We start from the raw sequence: 23,885 nt of genomic DNA, 5'->3' as shown, positions 1-23,885 counted from the left end.
AAGGAAGATCAGAGCACAAATAAATGAAATGGAGATCATAAACACAATACAAATTCTTTTTAAAAAAAACATTGACAAACTATTAGCTGGACTAAGTAAAGAAGACCCAAATATTAATAAAATCAGACACTAACAAGGAAATATTACAGCAGATATCAAGGAAATACAGAAGATTATCCAAGACTATTATGAACATGCTGGCAAACCTAGAGATGAGTAAATTACTGGACACATACAACTTATCAAGATCGAACTAAGAAAATAAAGAAAGCCTGAACAGACAAAAACCAACTAAGTAATGAAATTGCATCTGTAATAAAAATCTCCCAGTAAGGACAAGCCCAGGAATATGTGGCTTTTCTACTGCATTTTACAAAGCTGTTAATGAAGAACTAATACCAATTCGTCTCAAACTATTACAAAAGATCCTAGTGGGGGGTAATCCTTCGAACTCAGTTTATGAAGGCATCATTACCCTCATACCAAGAAAAGAGAATACAACCACAAAAAAGAAAATTACGGACCAATATTCCTGATGAACATAGATGTAAAAATCCTAAAAACAAAACAAAACAGAAAAAAACAAACGAAACAAAAAACAAAACTCTAGTGAACCAAATTCAACAGCACAGCAAAAGAACTGTATACTGTTATGGTCTGGATAATGGTTTGTCTCCCAAAGATTCATGTTTTGGATATTAGTGTAATGGCATTAGGAGGCGACGAAATCTGTAATAGGCAAGGTGTAATGGGCAGTGTTTGAATCGGGGGTTAATTCCCACTGGAGTACATTTGTTATAAAAGGAAGAGCTGTCCTGGTGTCTCTCTTTCACACATCTTCTGAACTTTCAACTTTTCTCTACCATGTTTGTTGTAGCACCAGAGTCTGGCTTGATGCCACCTCACCTTTCAACTTTCTGGGCACCAGCATTGTGAGCCAAATACACCTCTATTTTAAAATATCTTCATTAATTTATTTCTTCCATAATTGAGAAAGGCAAAGAGAAACAGAGAAGGCACCCTTCACAGAGTCTTGATGCCACTCCCAGCCTTGGGCAGATAATCGTCACAGGTATGTCCAGCATACTAAGTGAGATGTCCAGATGCTAAACCTGGAATTTTGCCACATGGATCAGCCTCACGCAGCATTGTGTTTTTTCTGCAGCACCACCATCTGTCCCCTAAACTTCTATTCTTTCTAAATCACCTAGTCTCAGGTATTTCTGTTTAGCAACACAATAACAGACTAAAGAACATGATGATCATTTAGGATTTATCCCAGGGACACAAGGAAGGTTTAATATATGCAAAGCAATAAAAACAATACAAAGAAAAAAAATCCTGATTGTATCCATGAGTGCAAAAAATCATTTGATAAATACAATATTTTTTATGACACAGATTCTTGACAATTAATATAATTAAGTAGAGAAGGCACATATCTCAACCTAATAAAGGCCATATATAGAAACTGAAATATTGGACAACATAAAGGCATGGAGAGTAATGTGGTACCAGAGACATTGGGAGGAGGGTGGGAAATGCTAGAGCATGAGAGGGAGGGAATCAGGGAGGAAAATGAAAGAAGTAAAACAGTTAAGAAACACAAAATAGAAAATTATCTGTTAAAGGTAACAGGTATGATAATATCTTTGGGTCAATATTCAGTGTATTCTGGATGAGAAATTTTGTATGTTGTAATGATATATAATGAATAAATACAGAGTAAACTTAAAAGGAGGAATAAATAAATAAAGGTCATATATGACCAACCCACAGCTAACATCATATTGAATGTGGTAAAGTTGAAAGCTTTTCTTCTAACAACTGGAACAAGACAGGGATGTCCACTTTCTCAGTTCCTATTCAACATAGTACTGAAAGTCTTAGCTAAGACAATTAAGCAAAAGGGAGAAATAAAGATTATCCAAATCAGAAACCATGAATTTAAGCAGTCCTTGGTTGAATAGGATATGATTATATAAAGAAAAAGACCTAATGAATACACCAATTTTTTTTTTAGAATTGATAAATTAATTCAGTAAAGTAGAACAACACAAAGTCAACATGAAAAATCAGTAGCAAGCTTCTACACCAATAGCAAACTATCTGGAAAAGGTAGCAATTCCATTTATAAGAGCTACAAAAAAATAATAAATAAAACCCCAAACCTAGAAATAAAATTGAATCAAGGAGGTGAAAGATCTCTACATGAAAATTATAGAACCCTCACAAAAAATTTGAAGAAAAAAAATCCCATGCACATGGGTTGAGAGTACCAAAATCAGTATCGTTAAAATGTTGACATACCCCAACACAATTTACAGATTCAATGCAATCGTTATCAAAATACTAATGCCATTATTCACAGACATAGAAAAACAACCATAAAATTCACACAGAATAAAAAATGACCCCAAATAGCCAAAGCAGTGTTGTGCAAAAAGAATAAAGCTGGAGGTATCATACTACTTGCCTTCCAAATATAACTGTATGGTATTCACACAAAACAAACACATAGACCAATGGAACATAGAACCCAGAAATAAATCCACATACACAGAGTCAACTGATTTTTCACAACAGGCCTAAGAATATTGATTACGAGAAGTATAATCTCTTTCATAAATGTTGCTGTGAAAATTGACTGTCCATATGTGGAAAAAAAATAGAATTCATCTCTCACCATATACAAAACTGAACTCAAAATGGATTAGAGATTTAAATTTAAAACTAGAAACCATGAAACTACTGAAAACAAAACAAAACAGGGGGTAATGCTTTTGGACACTGGCCTAGCTAAACTTTTTTTTTTATGAGATTTTTTAACTTAGGGCATGTGTTCTCTCCAGAGAGAGAGAGAGAGAGACAGACAGACTGACAGTAAGAGGGAAAGTAAGAAATCACTCTTCAGGAGGAATGGCCATACCACAACCCCTTCTCCTCAATCCTCCTCCTGAGATCTTAAGCATGCATGCACATGTGCCCAGTGTGATTTTTCAAGCCACCAGTTCAGGACTCAAACTGTGGTCGGTCATGTGGGAGTCCAGTGACGTAACCGTTACACTATCTTCTGGCCCCTAGGTAAACATTTTAAAAATAAGGCCTCAGAAGTACAGGCAACGAAAGAATAGACAAATGAGATTGCATTGTACTAAAAAGCTTCTGCACAGCGAAGGAAACAATCAACACCATAAAGACATAACCTGCAGAAACGGAGAAAATATTAGCACAATATACATCCAAAAAGGGATTAACAACCAGAATATACAAGGGACTCAGACAACTTACCAGCAAGAAAACAAATTGTCCCATTTAAAAAGTGGGCAGTCAACTTGAACAGTTAGTATCTCTCACTAACAGAGAAATAAGCTTTAAAATAATACTGTAGAAATTTGGGGTTTTTAAAAATTTTTGGTTTTTTTAGACAGAGATAATACCTAACTACCAATGTGTCAAGGACAGACTGAAGTCAGGAAAACCTGATAGCAGTAGAATCCTATAGGGAGCAATGATAATAGTCAAATATAACACACTCATGTAGTGGGACACCAACTACGGGAAATGGGCAGTCAGGATAGATTGTCATTAGGTGACTGGGTCATATGGCTTTTTTTTTTTAAATTAATTAATTTATTTACATTTAATCATGTCTTCACAGTGTACATTTTCCAACACAAATACTATGCATGTCAGTCAAGCCACATAAAAATAAGAGTTCAAAAACTAAGAAAATGGCCAACTTAATCATAGGACAAGTCTGGAAATGAATATTATATCCCAGAATTTAATAGGGAAGATCAAACCACCACAGAAGATAAAGTACGTGAAACTGAACTGGTGACATAGAATTTTATGACTTTTGACTAAAATGTTGCTGATTTTCTTCTAGGCTTTGTTTTCCGGTTTTAAAGATTTTTGTCCTATCCTGGGTCATGGCTTTTTTTTTTTTTTAATAATTATTTATTTTATTTTATTTATTCATTCATTTTATTTTTTAGTTTGACCAGAGAGAGACAGAGGGTGAGAGTGAGAGAGAGAGGAAGTGAGAAAGCAAGCCACCAGATTCAGGACTTGAACCCTGGTTGGCCATGTGGGAGTGTCCAGCGCCTTAACCACCACGTCGCCTGCTGGTTCCGGGTCATGGCTTTTAAGATCATTTGCAAATTAGCTTTATTTCTCAAGGAACTCAATCTCTCTCTCTCTCCCTCCTCCCTCATGCCCTTCCTCCCTCCCTCTTCCCTCTTATAGTACTTCTAGGATTGCTGTAATACATCAAATTTAAAAAGCGGTCATATCCAGTTCAAAAAACAGCCATCTTGGTAGGTTCACATCACTGTGATTCTAAAGATCTTTCACTTATCTGGAGTTACTGTATCCCTCAGTAACAATCTTATCAAACGTTGGAATTTGGCTCAGATTGTTTTCTTCCTCCAATTTTAGTTCAACTTCAGCCTTAGATTATTATATAGCAGTACCCAAACTTTAGGTTTAGACAGACAACAAGTGAAATCCAAGTATATTTTACCTGGAAAAGAGAAAACGTGGTAGAATACTGGCAGACAGATGAAGGGAACCAACATTTATTGAGTACATCTCTAAAGCTACATTATTGATTTTATATGTCATTTAATATTTATGAAAATTATGTGAGGTATGTATTATTTTTTCCTGTTATATAAATTAATAAGCACGGGCACAGAGAGATTTGATACTACTCTTAAAATGAGCTAAAAAAATCATACCAAATAAGGAAATAGAGTTCAGAACTCAGGTGGTCTGTCTGTCTTGAGACTGTTTTCTGTCCTGCTTAGAGTGGTCAGTTATGAGTTTATGAAACTCTATTGTAGCCAGAGAAAAGTCAGAGAAATCAGCCTTTGGTTTGAGATAAGAATTTATTACTGGCCCTTCTCAATTCTTCATGTGCCTTGTGTCCCAGTTGCTGTGGCAAAGACACTTCTCCAAACAGAAGAGGTCCACATTTTGTCAAAAGGAATCAGGATTTACCCTCAACGGTTTGGTTTTGGTTCTTACATTAATACTGCCAGGGGATAAACAGATTCAAATTTGGTATTTTGAGATTTGGGGTGGTAGAATAAAACATCAGAAATTCAGTGATGATTATGTTTAGATGTTCAGTTTATTCTCACTGCCAAATGACAACACAAGATAGTTGATGATCATTGAATTTGCATCAATCCAGATTTTGTGCTTACTTATTCATGAATGCTACACTAATTCTTTCCCAACTCATAAAAAGTTTATAAGAGTACTAGAGAGAACATACTGAAAAGTTTTTAAATATTTAGTAATTGTATGGCAAGTTTTCAAATTATACAGGAAAATTAAAGTCATCTTTCTAGTTCAATACAACAACCTGCATTAGAATTCTGAAGTAGTTTATTCCTTAAAAGAGATCAAAATTCCTGTCTATGTGTTTAGAATCTCCTTTTATATAAGGAAATGGAATTGTATGTTTCTAGATTTACATAAAAGCAAAACTTTTCTAGAATACTACTTCATCTATTTCTCTGCCCCAAGGCTGACCTATTTATCAATAGCTATTCTAACCTTGTGGTTTTTTTTTTTTTTTTTTTTTTTATTGTTAGAAATAGGTGATCATTTAGATGATTGTTAACTTAAAGGGCCAGGCTCTAAATTTCATTCTCTCACATACCCGAAATAGTAGTTCTCAATGTTGGTTAAAAGTAAAAAAACAGTTCTGGTGGTTAATCTTATGTGTCAGCCTGAATGTGCCAAGGATTGCTCAGATATTTGGTTAAAAATTAATTCTAGATATGTTTGTAAAGGTGTTTCTGAATGAGATGAACTTTTTTTAATTGCCTGAGAGTGTGAGTGCTCACCAGAGAAAGAGAGGAGAGTGAGAGGGAGAAAGCACCCCCACCCCCCACTAAGGCAAGGTCATGCCACAATCCCTTCTCCATTTTCCCATCCTGTTGGCATCTGAAGTATGCCTGCACATGCACCTGGTATGTTTTTCTGGTTGCTAGTGCTGGGATTGGAACTGTGGTAGGCCACATGGGATCTGGTTCCCTTAACTACTAGACTATGGGTCTCGACCAAGATTAACTTTGATTAATAGATCGAGTAAAGCTGATTGCCCTTACTAATGTGAGTGGACCTCATACAATCTCTTGAAGGCATGAATAGAATAAAAAGCTAAGTGAGAAAAAAATCTGTCTTCAAACTGAGACATCAGTCTTCTGCTACATTTAAATTCAGACCCAGAAAAATTACACATTAGTTTTCCTGCCTCTCATTCTTTCAGACGTGGACTAAAACTATATTATTGTTTCTCATGGATTTTCAGTTTGTGGAGTACAGATCTTGGACTTTTCACCTTCCATAATCTCATAAGCCAATTTCTTATAATAAATGTATTTATATAAAATCTCTTTGTATAAAATTTATCTTATTGGTTCTGCTTCACTGGAGAGCCCAGAATAATACAGAGGACATAAATAAACATACCATGTTCATGGACTGGAAGACACACTATTGTTCAGATGGCAATACTGGGCCAGCAGTGGTGTGGTAGTTAAGGTGTTGTACTCCCACATGGCTGACCACAGTTCAAGTCTCAGATCCAGAGGCTAGAAAATCACACTGGGCATGTGCTTGCATGCCCAAAATCCTGACAGGAGAATGGAAGAGAAGGGATTGCAGCATGGCCATCCTCCATGGAGGGTGATTTCTCATTTTGCCTCTCTCTGTCTCTCTCCAGTAAGCACATACCCCCTATGGCAAAACCCTAAAAAGAAAAGATGGCAATACTATCAAAAGTGATGTACAGATTCAGTGCAATCCCTATGGGAATTCCAATAGCTTTTTTTTTTTTTTTTTGCAGAAATATAAAATACAATTCTCAAATTTCCTTGGAATTTCAAGAGGCCACAAATAGCCAAAACAGAAGAAAGTTGGAGGACTCACACTTCCTGATTTCAAAACTTTCTATAAAGCTACAGTAATCACAACAGTGGGTAACTAACATAAGGATAGACATACAGATCAATAGATTAGAATTGAGAGTGAGGGACCAGCAGTTGGTGTAATGGCTATGTTGCTGGACTCCCATGCGGTTCAAGTCCTGGACTGGGTGGCTTAAATTCACACCGGGTGTGTGTGCATGTGTGCCCAAGATCCCAAGAGAAGAATGGAGGAGAAGGGATTGTGGTGTGGCCATCCCCCCTGGGGGGTGATTTCTTGCTTTCTGTCTTTCTGGCGAGCGCATGTGTCCTGTAGCAAAAACCTCTCAAAAAAATAAAAAAATAATTTTTAAAAAAATATTTTTTATTTTGGCTAAATACACATAACAAAGTTTACTATTGTAACTATTTTTAGATGTACAGTTCGGTAGTACTAAGTGCATTCATATTGTGCAAACATTACTACCACTCATCTCTAGAATGCTATTCATTGTGCAAAATTGAAACTTTATACCCATTAAATAACTCCACATCACTCCCTTCCCCTATGCCCTGGAAACAACCATTTGGTGGTTTATTTCCTTTTTTTAACATAATACCTTCAAAGCTCATCTGTGTTGTAGCTCATGTCAGAAGTTCCTTTTTTATAATTTCTTTTTTACTTTTGAAGACTTCTTTATTAAGATGTGAGCTACAAAAACTTTACATATTCAATGTTCACAACTTAATGAATTTGTAGATAAGCAGCATGAAACAATCACCAACCACTATCTGTATGATAAACATATCTATCACCTCTGAAAGTTTCTTCTTGTCTATATATTATTATTTATTATCATTATTTTGTGTATAAGAAACAACATAAAATCTGCCCTCTTAGAAAAATTTTAAGTATACAATTCAGTTTTGCTAATTATAGGCATCATGCTGTGCAAAAGATCTCTAGGACTTATTGATCTTGAATAACTAAAGCTTTGTATGCATTGATCAATGCCTCACTATTGCCTCTTTAATTTACACCACCATTCTGCTCTCAGTTTCTATGACTTTGCTTATTTTAGATTTTTCATATAAGTGGGATCATGTAGTATTTGTCCTTTGTGTCTGGTTTATTTCACTTAGCATAATGTCTTCCAGGTTCATCCATATTATTTCAAACAGCAGGACTTTTTTTTTTTTTCTTTTTGAAGGCTGACTGATATTCATTTATGTATATACTACATCTTTATCCATACCAATGAACAGTTTGGTTGTCTCTATGTTTTGACTATTGTGAATAATGCTGCAGTGAACACAGGAGTGCAGATTACTAACTCTTCAAAATCTTGATTTCAATTGCTTTGGGTATAGTCTCAGATATATGGTTGCTGAATCACATAGTAATTCCTTTTTAAAATTTTCTGAGGAATCTCTATATTGTTTTCCATAATAGATGTGAAAAATTTACTGTCCACGAATGATGTGTAAGGATTCTCCTTTCTCCACATCTTTGACAATGTGTGTGATTTTTTTTTCTTTCATTTATATAGTAGCCATCACAACAGGTATGAGGTGATATCTCATTGTGGTCACAATTCACATTTTCTTGACAACTGGTGTTACTGGCCATTTGTATGTATTCTTTAGAGAAATGTTTATTCAAATCCTTTGCTCATTTTAAAATCAGGTATTTTGTTGTTGTTATTTAGTTGTAGAAATTCTTCATATATTTTGAAACATTTATCAGTAGTTTTGAAAATATTTTATCAGTTGCATTTTTACTTTGATAGTTTCATTTACTATACAGAAATGCTTTAGTTTATATAATCCCACTTGCTTAATTTTTATTTTATTGACTGCTTTGGTGTCATATCCAAAAAAATCACTGCCCAGACCAATGTCAAGAAATATTTTCCCATGGGATCAGCAGATGGCTTAATGAGTACGTTGCTAGACTCCCATGTAGTGGACCATGGTTCAAGTTCTGGATCTGGCAGCTTAAAACTCATGCCAGATGTGTGTGCATGTGTGCCCAAAATCCCGAGAGGAGAATGGAGGAGAAGGAACTGTGTGGTATAGCCATCCCCTCTGGGGAGTGATTTTGTACTTTCTGTCCCTTTCTGTCTCTCCAGTGAGAGCACATGCCTGATAGCAAAAATCTGTTAAAAGAAAAATTAAACTATTTCCTCTATGTCTTTTCTTTTAGTTTTGTTTTGTTTTTAATATAGGTTTTTGCCTTTGCGCATGTGCGCTCACCAGAGAGAGAGAGAGAGACAGAGACAGTGATAGGGGAAGTGAGAAATCACTCCTTAGTGTGGATGGCCATGCCACAATCTCTTCTCCTTCATTCTCCTCCCAGGATCTTTATTATTATTATTATTTAAAACAGATTTTTGCTATAGGGTGTGTGCACTCGCCGGAAGAATAGAGAGAGAAGAGAGACAGAGAGAAATCCCCCCCCCAGGGGGAATGACCACATTCTCTCTCAGTATCCTCTTGGGATCTTGGGCACACACACACACACACACACGTGTGCCTGGCGTGAGTTTAAGCCACTGGGTCTGGGACTTGAACTGTGGTCAGTTACATCTCTGGACTGTAACCATTACACCATCTGCTGGACCCATCTCCTCCCAGGATCTTGGGCACACACACAATACACTTGCACAGTGTTGAGTTTCAAGCTACCAGGTCCAGTATTCTAACTGAGGTTGGCCATGTGGGAGTCCAGTGATATAACCACTATGCCATCTGCTGGCGCACCTCCCCCAATCATGTCTTTTCTGGAAGTTTGTTTCAGGTCTTACATTCTAGTCTTTAATACATTTTTGTTGATTTCTGTATATTGCCAGATCCAATTTCAAGATAAGGGTCCACATTTATTTTCTTGCATGTGGATATCTAGTTTCCTCTGCACGACTTATGAAAGAATTTACCTTTCCCTATTGTGTATTCTTGGCACCTTTGTTGAAACTTAGTTGATTCTTTACATATGGGTTTTGAGCTCTCTATTTTGTTTGATTGGCCTATTTGTCCATGTTGCATCAGTGCTATATTGTTTTGGTTACTGTAACTTTGTAATATATTCTGAAGTCAGGAAGTGTGATGCCTCCAGCTTTGTTCTTCTTTCGTGGTCAGTTACATCTCTGGACTGTAACCATTACACCATCTGCTGGACCCATCTCCTCCCAGGATCTTGGGCACACACACAATACACTTGCACAGTGTTGAGTTTCAAGCTACCAGGTCCAGTATTCTAACTGAGGTTGGCCATGTGGGAGTCCAGTGATATAACCACTATGCCATCTGCTGGCGCACCTCCCCCAATCATGTCTTTTCTGGAAGTTTGTTTCAGGTCTTACATTCTAGTCTTTAATACATTTTTGTTGATTTCTGTATATTGCCAGATCCAATTTCAAGATAAGGGTCCACATTTATTTTCTTGCATGTGGATATCTAGTTTCCTCTGCACGACTTATGAAAGAATTTACCTTTCCCTATTGTGTATTCTTGGCACCTTTGTTGAAACTTAGTTGATTCTTTACATATGGGTTTTGAGCTCTCTATTTTGTTTGATTGGCCTATTTGTCCATGTTGCATCAGTGCTATATTGTTTTGGTTACTGTAACTTTGTAATATATTCTGAAGTCAGGAAGTGTGATGCCTCCAGCTTTGTTCTTCTTTCTCAAAATTGCTTTGGCTATTTAGGAATTTTTGTGGTTCCAAGAATTTAAGAATTTTCTATTTCTGCAAAAAAATGCCATTTGAATTTTGTTTTAAGAGAGATCTTTGCTATAGAGTGGGCACGCTTGCCAGAGAGAGACAGACAGAAAGAAATATCATCCCAGGAGGCATAGCCATGCCTTCTCTTTCATTCTCCTCTTGGGAGTTCAGACATTCATGCATATGCGCCCAACATGAGTTTCAAGCCACCAAGTTCAGGACTCAAATCATGGTTAAACATGTGGGTGTCCAGCAATGTAACCATTATGCCATCTTCTGGTTCCTCCATTTGAATTTTGATAGTGATTTTATTAAACCTGTACATTGCTTTGTGTGGTATGGCCATTTTAACAATATTAATCCTTCCAATCAGTGGGCATCCAAGAAGAGGATGTCTTCCACTTATTTGTGTTTGCTTTAATTTCTTTTCCAGTATTTTATACTTTTCAGTATACAAGTCTTTTACTTCCTGCTATTGTAAATGTGCTTTAAATTTTTTTCTTGTTGGATAATTCATTGTTGGTATACACAAATGTGCCTGGTTTTTGTATGTGGATTTTGTTTTGTTGCTGTTATGTTTTTGGATTTTCTATATATAAAATCATGTAATTCACAAACAGAGATAATTTACCTTTTTCCTTTCCAATGTGGATGCCTTTTTTTCTTGCTTCATCATTTTGGCTAGGACTTGCAGGACTATGTTGAACAGAAGTGGCACGAATGGGCATCTTATCAATTTGTTTTTATTTTTCCTTATTTATTTAAAAATTTTAAAGAATGGGAACCAGCAGTTAGCGTAATGGCTATGTCGCTGGACTCCCACGTAGCCGACCGCGGTTTGTGTCCCGGACCCGGTGGCTGAAAACTCACGCCGGGCGCGTGTGCGTGCGTGCCCAAGATCCTGAGAGGAGAATGGAGAAGGGATTGCAGCGTGACCATCCCCCCTGGGGGGTGATTTCTCACTTTCTGTCTCTATGTCTCTCTCTGTCTGTCTGGCGAGCGCACACGCCCTACAGTGAAAATCTCTCCAAAAAAAAATTTTTTTTTAAGAATTATTTATTTAACTTGATTTATTCATTCATTTATTTTAATTTGACCAGAGAGAGACATAGAGAGAGTGAGAGAGGGAAAGTGGACAGCAAGCCACCAGGTCTGGGACTTGAACCATGGTTAGCCTTGTGGGAGTGTCCAGCACCTTAACCACCACCCCACCTGCTGGCCCCTATTATTTACTTTTAAGGAAGTCTCACTTGTCATGATCCTCCTACCTCAGACTCCCAGCCTGAACTACAGGTACTCCATGGTGAGCCTTGTGGGAGTGTCCAGCACCTTAACCACCACCCCACCTGCTGGCCCCTATTATTTACTTTTAAGGAAGTCTCACTTGTCATGATCCTCCTACCTCAGACTCCCAGCCTGAACTACAGGTACATGCCATACCCTTCTCTTTCAAACAGGGTCTCACTATGTTGCCCAGACCAGCCTCAAGCTCACAATGATCCCACCTTAGTGTCCTGATTCACTAGAATTACAGGCATATGCCACTGCACCTAGCCTTTTCCCTGGACCAGAAATCAAAACCATACTTTCTTGCTGTGTTTTGAATCTTGAAAAATTTTTTTCTTTCAGTTTTTCACAACTGAATAGAACTTGGAGGTTTTCACATATGGTTTGTACTGTGTTGAGGTAAATTTCTTCTATACCTCATTTGTTGAGAATCTTTAATCATGAAATGGTGATGAGGCTTTTTAAAGAGAATTATTATTGTTATTATTTTGCTATAGGCCATGTGATCTCACCAGAAACACGTGGGAAGGAGGGGAGGTAAGAAAGCAAGTCACGGGGCTCAAACCGCAGTTGACCATGTGAGAGTCCAGTACCTTAACCACCATGCTGGCCCCAGTGTTGAGTTTTGCTAAATGCTTTTTCTGCATCTATTGAGATGACTGTGTGATTTTTACCTTTCATTCTGTTAATGTGGTGCATCACTTTGATTTATTTACATACATTGAATGATATTTGTACATTAGGAATAGATACCACTTGATTACGGTGTATTAGTCATTTGAGACACTATTAAATTATGTTCAATTATATTTTGTTGAGGATTTTTCCATCTATGTTCACTAGAAATATTAGTATGCAGTTTTGTTTTTCTTGTGGTGTCTGTAGCTTTGATACTGCGTTAACACCAATTTCATAAAATGAAGAAATGTTCCCTCTTCCAATTTGAGAGGTTTTAGGTATTGATTCATTCTCTTTGTTATTGGTCTGTTTAGGCTTTCTATATCTTCTTGGTTCAGTCTTGATAAATGGAATGTTTTGAGGAATTTATTGATTTCTTCTAGGCTGCCCAGTTTACTGGTACATAATTGTTCATAATAGTCCATTATGGCCATTTTAAATTTTTGTGGCATCTATTGTAATACCTCCTCACTTTCATTTCTGAATGTAGTTTAGCTTTCTCTCTTTTCTCTCCTTTTTCCTCTAAGATTAACTAAGAATTTGTCAGTTTTACCTTTTTTTTTTTTTAAGATTTTTTTTGCCATAGGACATGTGCACTTACCAGATAGAGACAGTGAGGGGGAAAGTGAAAACTCATCCCCATGCAAGGGGGGATGACCACACGATAATCCCTTCTTCTCATTATCCTCCTTGAATTTTGGGCATGCACACACAGGCACTTGGCGTGAGTTTCAAGTTGCCAGGTCCAGGATGTGAATCACTGTCAGCCATGTGGGAGTCCAGCATTGCCACCACCACGCCATCTACTGGCTCCCAGTTTTATTTATCTTGACAAAAACCAATCCCTAGTTTTGTTTGTTTGTTTGTTTGAACTACTGCATTTATTCCTGCTCTAACTTTTAAAATATAATTGTATTTAACTTTATTTATTTAATTTGACTAGGGAGAACCAGAGCAAGAGAGAGAGGGAAAGTGAGAAAGCAAGCCACCAGGTCCATGACTCAAATTGTGTTCAGCCAGGTAGGAGTCCAATGCCCCCAACCACCATGCCACCTGCTGGCCACTCCTGCTTTAATCTTTATTATTAATATTTCCTCCATTCTGCTAATGCGTGACCATCCCCCCTGGGGGGTGATTTCTCACTTTCTGTCTCTATGTCTCTCTCTGTCTGTCTGGCGAGCGCACACGCCCTACAGTGAAAATCTCTCCAAAAAAAAATTTTTTTTTAAGAATTATTTATTTAACTTGATTTATTCATTCATTTATTTTAATTTGACCAGAGAGAGACATAGAGAGAGTGAGAGAGGGAAAGTGGACAGCAAGCCACCAGGTCTGGGACTTGAACCATGGTTAGCCTTGTGGGAGTGTCCAGCACCTTAACCACCACCCCACCTGCTGGCCCCTATTATTTACTTTTAAGGAAGTCTCACTTGTCATGATCCTCCTACCTCAGACTCCCAGCCTGAACTACAGGTACATGCCATACCCTTCTCTTTCAAACAGGGTCTCACTATGTTGCCCAGACCAGCCTCAAGCTCACAATGATCCCACCTTAGTGTCCTGATTCACTAGAATTACAGGCATATGCCACTGCACCTAGCCTTTTCCCTGGACCAGAAATCAAAACCATACTTTCTTGCTGTGTTTTGAATCTTGAAAAATTTTTTTCTTTCAGTTTTTCACAACTGAATAGAACTTGGAGGTTTTCACATATGGTTTGTACTGTGTTGAGGTAAATTTCTTCTATACCTCATTTGTTGAGAATCTTTAATCATGAAATGGTGATGAGGCTTTTTAAAGAGAATTATTATTGTTATTATTTTGCTATAGGCCATGTGATCTCACCAGAAACACGTGGGAAGGAGGGGAGGTAAGAAAGCAAGTCACGGGGCTCAAACCGCAGTTGACCATGTGAGAGTCCAGTACCTTAACCACCATGCTGGCCCCAGTGTTGAGTTTTGCTAAATGCTTTTTCTGCATCTATTGAGATGACTGTGTGATTTTTACCTTTCATTCTGTTAATGTGGTGCATCACTTTGATTTATTTACATACATTGAATGATATTTGTACATTAGGAATAGATACCACTTGATTACGGTGTATTAGTCATTTGAGACACTATTAAATTATGTTCAATTATATTTTGTTGAGGATTTTTCCATCTATGTTCACTAGAAATATTAGTATGCAGTTTTGTTTTTCTTGTGGTGTCTGTAGCTTTGATACTGCGTTAACACCAATTTCATAAAATGAAGAAATGTTCCCTCTTCCAATTTGAGAGGTTTTAGGTATTGATTCATTCTCTTTGTTATTGGTCTGTTTAGGCTTTCTATATCTTCTTGGTTCAGTCTTGATAAATGGAATGTTTTGAGGAATTTATTGATTTCTTCTAGGCTGCCCAGTTTACTGGTACATAATTGTTCATAATAGTCCATTATGGCCATTTTAAATTTTTGTGGCATCTATTGTAATACCTCCTCACTTTCATTTCTGAATGTAGTTTAGCTTTCTCTCTTTTCTCTCCTTTTTCCTCTAAGATTAACTAAGAATTTGTCAGTTTTACCTTTTTTTTTTTTTAAGATTTTTTTTGCCATAGGACATGTGCACTTACCAGATAGAGACAGTGAGGGGGAAAGTGAAAACTCATCCCCATGCAAGGGGGGATGACCACACGATAATCCCTTCTTCTCATTATCCTCCTTGAATTTTGGGCATGCACACACAGGCACTTGGCGTGAGTTTCAAGTTGCCAGGTCCAGGATGTGAATCACTGTCAGCCATGTGGGAGTCCAGCATTGCCACCACCACGCCATCTACTGGCTCCCAGTTTTATTTATCTTGACAAAAACCAATCCCTAGTTTTGTTTGTTTGTTTGAACTACTGCATTTATTCCTGCTCTAACTTTTAAAATATAATTGTATTTAACTTTATTTATTTAATTTGACTAGGGAGAACCAGAGCAAGAGAGAGAGGGAAAGTGAGAAAGCAAGCCACCAGGTCCATGACTCAAATTGTGTTCAGCCAGGTAGGAGTCCAATGCCCCCAACCACCATGCCACCTGCTGGCCACTCCTGCTTTAATCTTTATTATTAATATTTCCTCCATTCTGCTAATGTTTGCCTTTATTTTTAAAAGTTCTTCCAGGTATATTCTTTCATGGCTTATTTGAGATTTTTTTTTTTAATACAGGCATTCACTGCCTTAAATTTCCCTTTTGTTGTTTCTTTTGTGCATCTCATGTTTGGGTAGGTTGGGTTTTCATTTTCATTTGTCTTGAGATATTTGTAAATTTCTTTGTTTTTTCTTTGACCCAATGGTTGTTCAAGAGTGCATGCTTAATTTTTAATACATCTGTGACATTTTCCATGTTGCACTTGTTACTGATTTCTAGTTTTAGTTCAGTGTGCTTGGAAAAGGTATTTGTAATGACATCAATATTCTTATATTTATTAAGACTTGATTTGTGATATAATGTGATCTATTCTGAAGAATGTTCCCTGTGTACTTGAGAAGTATGTGGATTATGTTGCTGGATGGGTAGAATGCTCTCTATATATCTGTTAGAACCATTTGGTTTACATGTTGGCTACATTTGTAGTTTCTTTAAAGTATTTTGTCTAGATGAGTCATTCATTATTAAAAGTAAGTTACTTAAATCTACTAAAACTGTATTGCTATCTATTTTTGCTTCAGATGGCAATATTTTATTCATTTAAATGTCTTAATATTGGGTGCATAGGGGCTGGCAGGTAGAATGGTGGTTAAAGGTGCTGGATCCCCACATGGCTGACCACGGTTTGAGTCCCGGACCTGGCAGTTTGCTTCCTCACTCTTTCTCTCTCTTGCTCTGTTCCTCTCTGATCAAATTAAAATAAAGTTAAATAATTCAAAAACAATCGTGTGCATATACATTTTTTGTTACATCTGGGCTGATCTGACCCTTTTATCTTATATAAGGTCCTTTTATGTCTCTTGTGACAGTATTTCTCTTAATATCTATTTGTCCTGTACAAGTATAGTCATTTCTGCTCTCTTTTGTTTATCATTTCCATGGCATATCTTTTTCTATCCTTTCACTTTTAACCTACGTGCATCCTTAAGGCTACAGTAACAGTGTACAGTTAGGTCTTGGTTTTAATCCGTTCAGCCACTTTATGTCTTTTAATTGGGAAGTTCAGTCCATATACATTAAAATAATTACACTACTCTCCCCCTTATTCATGATCTCATTTTCTGTGGTTTCAGTTACCCAATGGTCAGTTGTGGTCCAAAAATATATGGAAAATTCCTGAAACAGACAACTCATAAGTTTTAAATTATATGCCATTCTGAGTGATGAAATCATACACTGTCCTACTGAACATGAATCACCCTTTTGTTCGGCTTATATATGCTACCCTCCATTTTGGTAGCCATTTTGGTTCAGATCAACTATTGTGGTATCACTGTGCTTATGTTTAAGTAACTCGTATTTTACTTAACAATGGCCCCAAAGCATCAAGAGTAATGCTTGAATATTACTATAATAGTTCTATTTTATTAGTTATTCTTATCTTATTATGCCCAACTTATAAACTTTATCATAGTTACATAATGAATGTATAGTACATACATGGCTCAGTAGGATCCACTAGGGGTCTTAGAACGTCTCCCTTGAATATTAGGAGGCCTAATACATTGATAGGAAAGGACTTTTACCATTTTATCAAATTTGTTTTAGGGGATGGAAGGTGGCATGATGGTTAAATGATGAATTAAATGTTAAGACTCCCTGGGGACCAGCAATTAGCATAATGGCTATGTCGCTGGACTCTCACATAGTCAACTGTGGTTCAAGTCCCGGACCCAGTGGCTTAAACTCACGGCGGGCGCATGTACGTGCGTGCCCAAGATCCCAAGAGGAGAATGGAGGAGAAGGGATTGTGACATGGCCATCCCCCCTGGGGGGTGATTTCTCGCTTTCTGTCTCTCTGTCTCTGTCTGTCTGGTGAGCACACGCGCGCCCTATAGCAAAAACCTCTCCAAAAAAAGAAAAAAAAATGTTAGGACTCCCTCATGGCTGACCGCAATTCAAGTCCCAGACCTGGTGGTTTGCTTTCTCACTCTCACTCTCTCTCTTTCTCTCTCTTTCTGTCCCTCACTGGTCAAATTAAAATGAACAAAGTTAAAATAATTCTTAAATTTTTTTTTGTTTCTGTTTTGTAGTTCTCTTATTCCTCTTTTCAAACTTTTCCTTTCTTCCTTATTGACTTGATGCTTTCTGTACCAATATGTTTTAATTCTTTCTTATCATTTGTGTAGGAAACAAATTTTCATATCAGATACACACAAAAAAAATCCCATTTTTCTTTGGAATCCATCAAAACAGATAATTATCTATTTGAATGACAAAATGAATTAAATGTTAGGTATAATATAGTAAAATACCATTAAGAGTAAAAGTGGTGGAATAGGTTCCAAAATGGCATTGTGTGAAGAACTTTCTTAAAAGTTATTCTTAGCCTGATGGATTTGCTTATGTAAACGAAATTTTGATGATTGATACTTTTATCCTGAGATGATTGTTTTTAACAGTTCTGTATGAAAGCCATAGAATCATCTCATTGGGCCACATTAACATTTGTCTATTAGATTCTATTACTGCATTTAAAATACTAACTTACTGTATTTGAAATACTAACTTAAAATTTTGTATTCATAGTTTGTATTGACCTAAACAGGCCACATTTAAACTGCTAAAGATTCCTTTAGTTATCAGATAAAATAAAGGATAGAAAAACATTTCACTGTGAAATGTGTCAGCCTCCAGGAGTTTCATCAAATTGTCTTTGCCCACCAGCTACAATAAAGCTAATGCATTTACTAACATAAAATAGTGCACTGTTTTTGTTGAGGTTTATTTACTATTCTAATGATTATTTCGACAAAGCCAGGGCTCTAAATGACAACCACATAGATAATTGCATTGTAATGCATTTTCTTTTCAATTTAGTCAGGTTTAATTCTGTATCTAACAGAATTAATGCCTTACAAATGTTGTGATTGGTACAAAATAAATTAAAACAAATAATTTATTTATAAAAGGTTTGAATGTATTAATCTTAATACTTTATGGGCTAAGAGGCAAAACTGTGTGTTATATTCAAACTATTGCTTAATGGTAATGATAATTATCAACAGATCATTTATTCCCTTGAAAAATTAACTTTCATATTTGATAATGAGTATTAGAAATGTATTATAAATTCTATGACTAGGAAACCTAAGATTCTTGGCTCTCTTTTCTACAAACTTTGAGCTCTGTGGTTAGTATCATTTTTAAATGGAATTTGACACCTACAGGGACCATTTACTGGAAATCTTGGTTGTCATGGAATCGGTCATCTAAATTCTAAAGCATTGTCATTTGCCTTCTTATTCTTTTTATGATATCCTTTTATAAAAAGAAGATATTAATTACAATGCAGTCAAATTTTTCAATTTTCTTTTATGGTTAGGGCATTTTGGATTGTGGTAAAGAAATCCATCTATAGCCGAAAGCCTTAAAGATATTCTTCTATATATCTCTCAAAAGTTTTATTGATTTTTCACACTTAGATATATAATCCACCCTGAATTATTTTCACATGAGAGATAGGTAAGTTCACATTTTATTTTTTTAGATGAGGCTCTTTTTCCTCTCAGATCTGCAATACTATTTTTGTCATAAATTAAGAGTCCATCTTCATAAGGCTTTGTTCTGGGCCTCCTATTCAAATTCACTGGTCTCTTGAAGGCATCACAGACTTTTTTCTTTTTAAAATTTTATCCATCTAATGAACCAGCATGTGGCATAGTGGTTAAGACGCTAGACCCTCCCACATGGCCAACAATGGTTTGAGTCCTAGAGCTCATGGCTTGCTTTCTCCTTTTCCCTCTCTCTCTGTCTCTCTCTGGTCAAATTTTAAAAAGAATAAATAAAATTAAATAAATAATTCTTTTAAAAAGTATCTATTTTATCCATGAAATAGAGGCATGGAGGCAGAGAGAGAGGTAGGTACTACTAACAGGATCAGACTGCCATGATTCACCTCCAGTCTCAGTCACCGAAATCACAAATACCTACACATTGACACACTCAGGGAGGTCTCAAGATGTGAACGTAGGACCTTTCCCAAGTGGGTACAGTTGTATTACCACTGTGCCACCACTTGGCACCATCAAGCCTTTTTGTGCAAAGCATATGATAGTGTCTGGGGCTTTATGGGCTAAGAGGCAAAACTGAACCTTTTTTTTTTAATGATTCTTTTTTTTTTTGGAGAGATTTTCACTGTAGGGTGCGTGTGCTGGCCAGACAGACAGAGAGAGACATAGAGACAGAAAGCGAGAAATCACCCCCCAGGGGGGATGGTCACGCCGCAATCCCTTCTCCTCCATTCTCCTCTCTCGGGATCTTGGGACCGCACGCACACGCGCCCGGCGTGAGTTTTAAGCCACCGGGTCCGGGACACGAACCGCGGTCAACTATGTGGGAGTCCAGCGACATAGCCATTATGCTAACTGCTGGTTCCCAATAGATTCTTATAGAATAAGAAAGAAAACTTTTATAAATTGTGAATTGATGACAATCCTTGGAAACAACCGCCTTGTCACATTTCCCGAAAGCCTTCCTCCATTTCTTCCTTTTCGGTCCTTGTAGCTAGAGAACAAGGTCTTGAGAAAAGAAGTGGTTGTTGCAGTGCCATTTCTTCTGTCTTCTGACTCTGCACATCTCCCAGAGTTTCCAGCAGCGCCATACTGGGAGAGAGAATCCGGAGGTTCACAACCTCTGTGGTCCAGGAGATACTATGAGGAGGGCCTGGGGAAGAATCTGCCATTTTTAGTGGAAAGTAAGTGGCGGTTACTGGCTATGATGACTTTGTACTTTGGATCTGGATTTGCAGCACCTTTCTTTATAGTAAGACACCAACTACTTAAGAAATAAGGATGTTTTAATTCATTCATTGAATAGTTATGAAGAATATTTTAAGAGGTGCAGTCACAATCTCTGAAAAATGAATCAAACTCTTAAAATCATAGCATACTAGATATGTTTGTAAATAAACTTATGATCTGAATGTTTAATGCCTCTTTTCTGAAATAAGGATATGATTAATTGAACATGTCCTTATTTTATTTTTTGGGTAATATTACCCAATTAGTTTCTTCATGAGGAATTGTGTGTGACTTATCTTGTTTTTTATGGTCATAAATTCAAAGAATTTATTTTTGATTCCTATATCAGGACCTTGTTGGCTGTGTATGTCATAAAAAAGAGATACAAATTTGACTTGGATTCTGTAATTTTTAATTTAAAGGGAGAAAAAATACTTTTAGTATTCCCCTGTGAAGGAATAAATTGTCTTTTCTCTGTGAGTGGTAGATTATCATGAGAAAAACCCATATTGTGTACACATCAAATTTCTGGTTGATTACTTAGGAACTTCATTTTTTTCCCTTCAGGCCTGTAACCTAAATTTTTTGCCTTGATAAATGTACTAGTCATCAGTATTAGTCTTGTTTAGACTAAATAAAAGTAAAATATTGAAATGTGAAAAATAATAAAAATTTAAAAATAAACTGATAAAAAATGTAACCATAACAATTGAGTGTAACTTTTTGTAGTACTGATTTAATAAGAATGGAATTCTTTTTTTTTATATAAAACAGGGATAATATTTTGTTCATTGGGATTCCAAGTTAGTGTTCCTATCATGAAAAAAAATTGAAAATATTCATCTGTTAATACTGATTTGTAGTAAGATTTTATGTATTTCATCATTGAAAATATCTTTTCTGGCTAGCTTGTGGCCTGATGGTTAAGGTGGCTGGATTTCACATGGCCATTTGCACATTTGAGGCCCAGACCTAGTGGCTTGAAAAACATGCTGGGCATATATGTGTGCATGCCCAAAATCCCAAAAGGAGAGTTAAGTTGAAGATGAGGGATTGTGGCATGACCATGCCCCAAGGGAAGCACTTTATCACTTTCTCTCTCTGTCCCTTTCTCTCTGGTGGGTATATATGCCCTCTGAAAAATAAACAGAAAATATAGTATACTTATAGCAAGTGCTGTCAAATACTGACATCAACCCATTCATGATTTTAATTGAGCATAAGCATCACTTGGAGGGCATTTACAGAATTTTATTTAAAGATTCTTCTCTTAAGGTATTTGCCTTTTAGCAAGTCATCATTGTAGGTTAATCAATTCTAGTGAAAGAGTTGATGAAAGCTTCTCAACTGTACAGTTAAACAGATTTTAAAATAAGGAAATTTCTCTTGCACTTACATCAAGGTCTCAAAAAATTTACTGGAAATGTAGTTTGAACTAGGAATATATTCACTGAGAATTTGTATGGTACTAGATATCTTGTTTCTTGTTTCAACTTTTGATATCAAGAAAAGGGTATAAAGTTGCTTGCCATATTTTATACTTCAAAAACTAGTTTTTGATAGGAGGTTGAGGCAGGAGACTTGTGAGTTTGATATCATCCTAGGCAGTATAATAAAACGCTCTCTCTCCAAAAAAAAAAAAAAAAAAAACCTAGTTGTTGGACTGACTTTAATGCAGTATAAGCATCGTTGTACTTTGTAATTTTTTGGCTAAATTTCTTAGTTTTGCTATAGACTACATGTGCTTGCTGAAAAGAGGAACAGAGATAGAGAGGAAGGGAGAGAGAGAAGGAAAGTGACAAATAACCCTCCAGACAGGATGGCCATATTACAATCCCCTCTCCTTCACGCTCCTCTCAGGATTTTGGGCACCTGCACTCACATCTGGTGTTTTTTTTCAAACCACTGGGTCAGAGACTCAAACCATAATCAGCCATGTGCAATTCAGATGCCCCTATCTTCATGCCACCTGCTTACCCTAAATTTATTAAGCAACATTATCAAGTTTGTGGCAAAAGCTAATTTCCAAAATCACCTCGTGTCTGATATAATGGTTGAGGTAGTTCTCATTGGTCAGAAAAAATGCAGTATCAGCTCTGAACTTAAAAAAAAAAATCATAATAAAACTTTACTATTAAGCTATTAAATCTCAGTTTGGTATGAAAAATCTACTTGACTTGGACCAGCAGTTAGTGTAATGGCTATGTCGCTGGACTCCCATGTAGTCGACCGTGGTTCGCATCCCGGACCCGGTGGCTTAAAACTCACGCCGGGCACATGTGCATGCTTGCCCAAGATCCCGAGAGGAGAATGGAGGAGAAGGGATTGCGGCGTGGCCATCCCCCCTGGGGGGTGATTTCTTGCTTTCTGTCTCTCTGTCTCTCTCTGTCTGTCTGGCGAGTGCACGTGCCCTATAGCCAAAACCTCTTCACACACACAAAAAAAATCTATTTGACTTCTACTTTTTATAAAAATTCTCTTTAAGTGTGAGTGAGTCAGTCTAAAAACCAAGTGAAGTTCACTGATGTCCTATTGGTTCAATATTACCTGAGTAATTCAGAGTTTCCTCAAATACCCATGGATGAATAATACAAGGGAAAACCATACATAGGTTTTAAACAAGTTGTATGTATTCACAACTTTTGTGAAATTGTGTGCTGAAGCCTTTTCCTGACCCATATATTTTAACCACTCTCAGTTGTAATACATCTTGGTAGATTCCACTTCAGGTTTTACTAAGTTAGTGTTTATTTATCTCCTCTGAAATTATTCTTACTTGTGGTTATCCTATATAGATTATTCATAAAGTCTCATTCTTCTTTCCCTTCAAATTTGGTACTGAGTCTCTGAATATATAACAATTAAACAGTATCAATATCATCAGCAGATTCATTCAATCAAGGAAAACAACTTGAAATCATTTGCCTTGCTTTTAACTGGTTATTAATGGTGCTCTGTTATTACCAAAAGGCTAGTAGCCGTAAATGGATTTATTTTCTCTAGACATATTTGTCTCCTCAAAACAAACAAACAAAAATCCACCCATAACTTTATCAACCCACCACTGGTAAATGGCTTTCCTCACTTGGAACCACTTGAAACTTGCTTTTGTTGCAGCCTCCTTCATTGTTTAATTTTCTGGTAAAATTCTGCTGTGATAAAATGTTCTATTGTGATAATATACTGCATTTGAAATTTTCCAATTTTTCTGACAGTTACTTTCTTAAGAGTTGAGTATATTATAAGTGCTTAATCTGGTAAGCAGATTTATAATAAATTCTTGTTGCACAGCTAAAATGTCATTGAATAATAAATATAATACTGGGCCATCAATTTGACAATGAAATATTTCCCT

The 23,885-nt window shown here is 36.6% G+C and overlaps 1 pseudogene; it reads left to right on the top strand.

Moving 5' to 3' along the window:
- Positions 1–706: 706 nt before the first annotated feature.
- Positions 707–20,579, top strand: LOC106733309 (cytochrome c oxidase subunit 7C, mitochondrial pseudogene; annotated as a pseudogene).
- Positions 20,580–23,885: the final 3,306 nt, after the last annotated feature.

The sequence above is a fragment of the Tupaia chinensis genome, unplaced genomic scaffold (genome assembly GCF_000334495.1).
Source record: "Tupaia chinensis unplaced genomic scaffold, TupChi_1.0 Scaffold143231_1, whole genome shotgun sequence".
Taxonomy (NCBI): domain Eukaryota; kingdom Metazoa; phylum Chordata; class Mammalia; order Scandentia; family Tupaiidae; genus Tupaia; species Tupaia belangeri.
The sequence above is the reverse complement of the archived record's forward strand: the minus strand, read 5'-3'. Positions and strand labels throughout refer to the sequence as shown.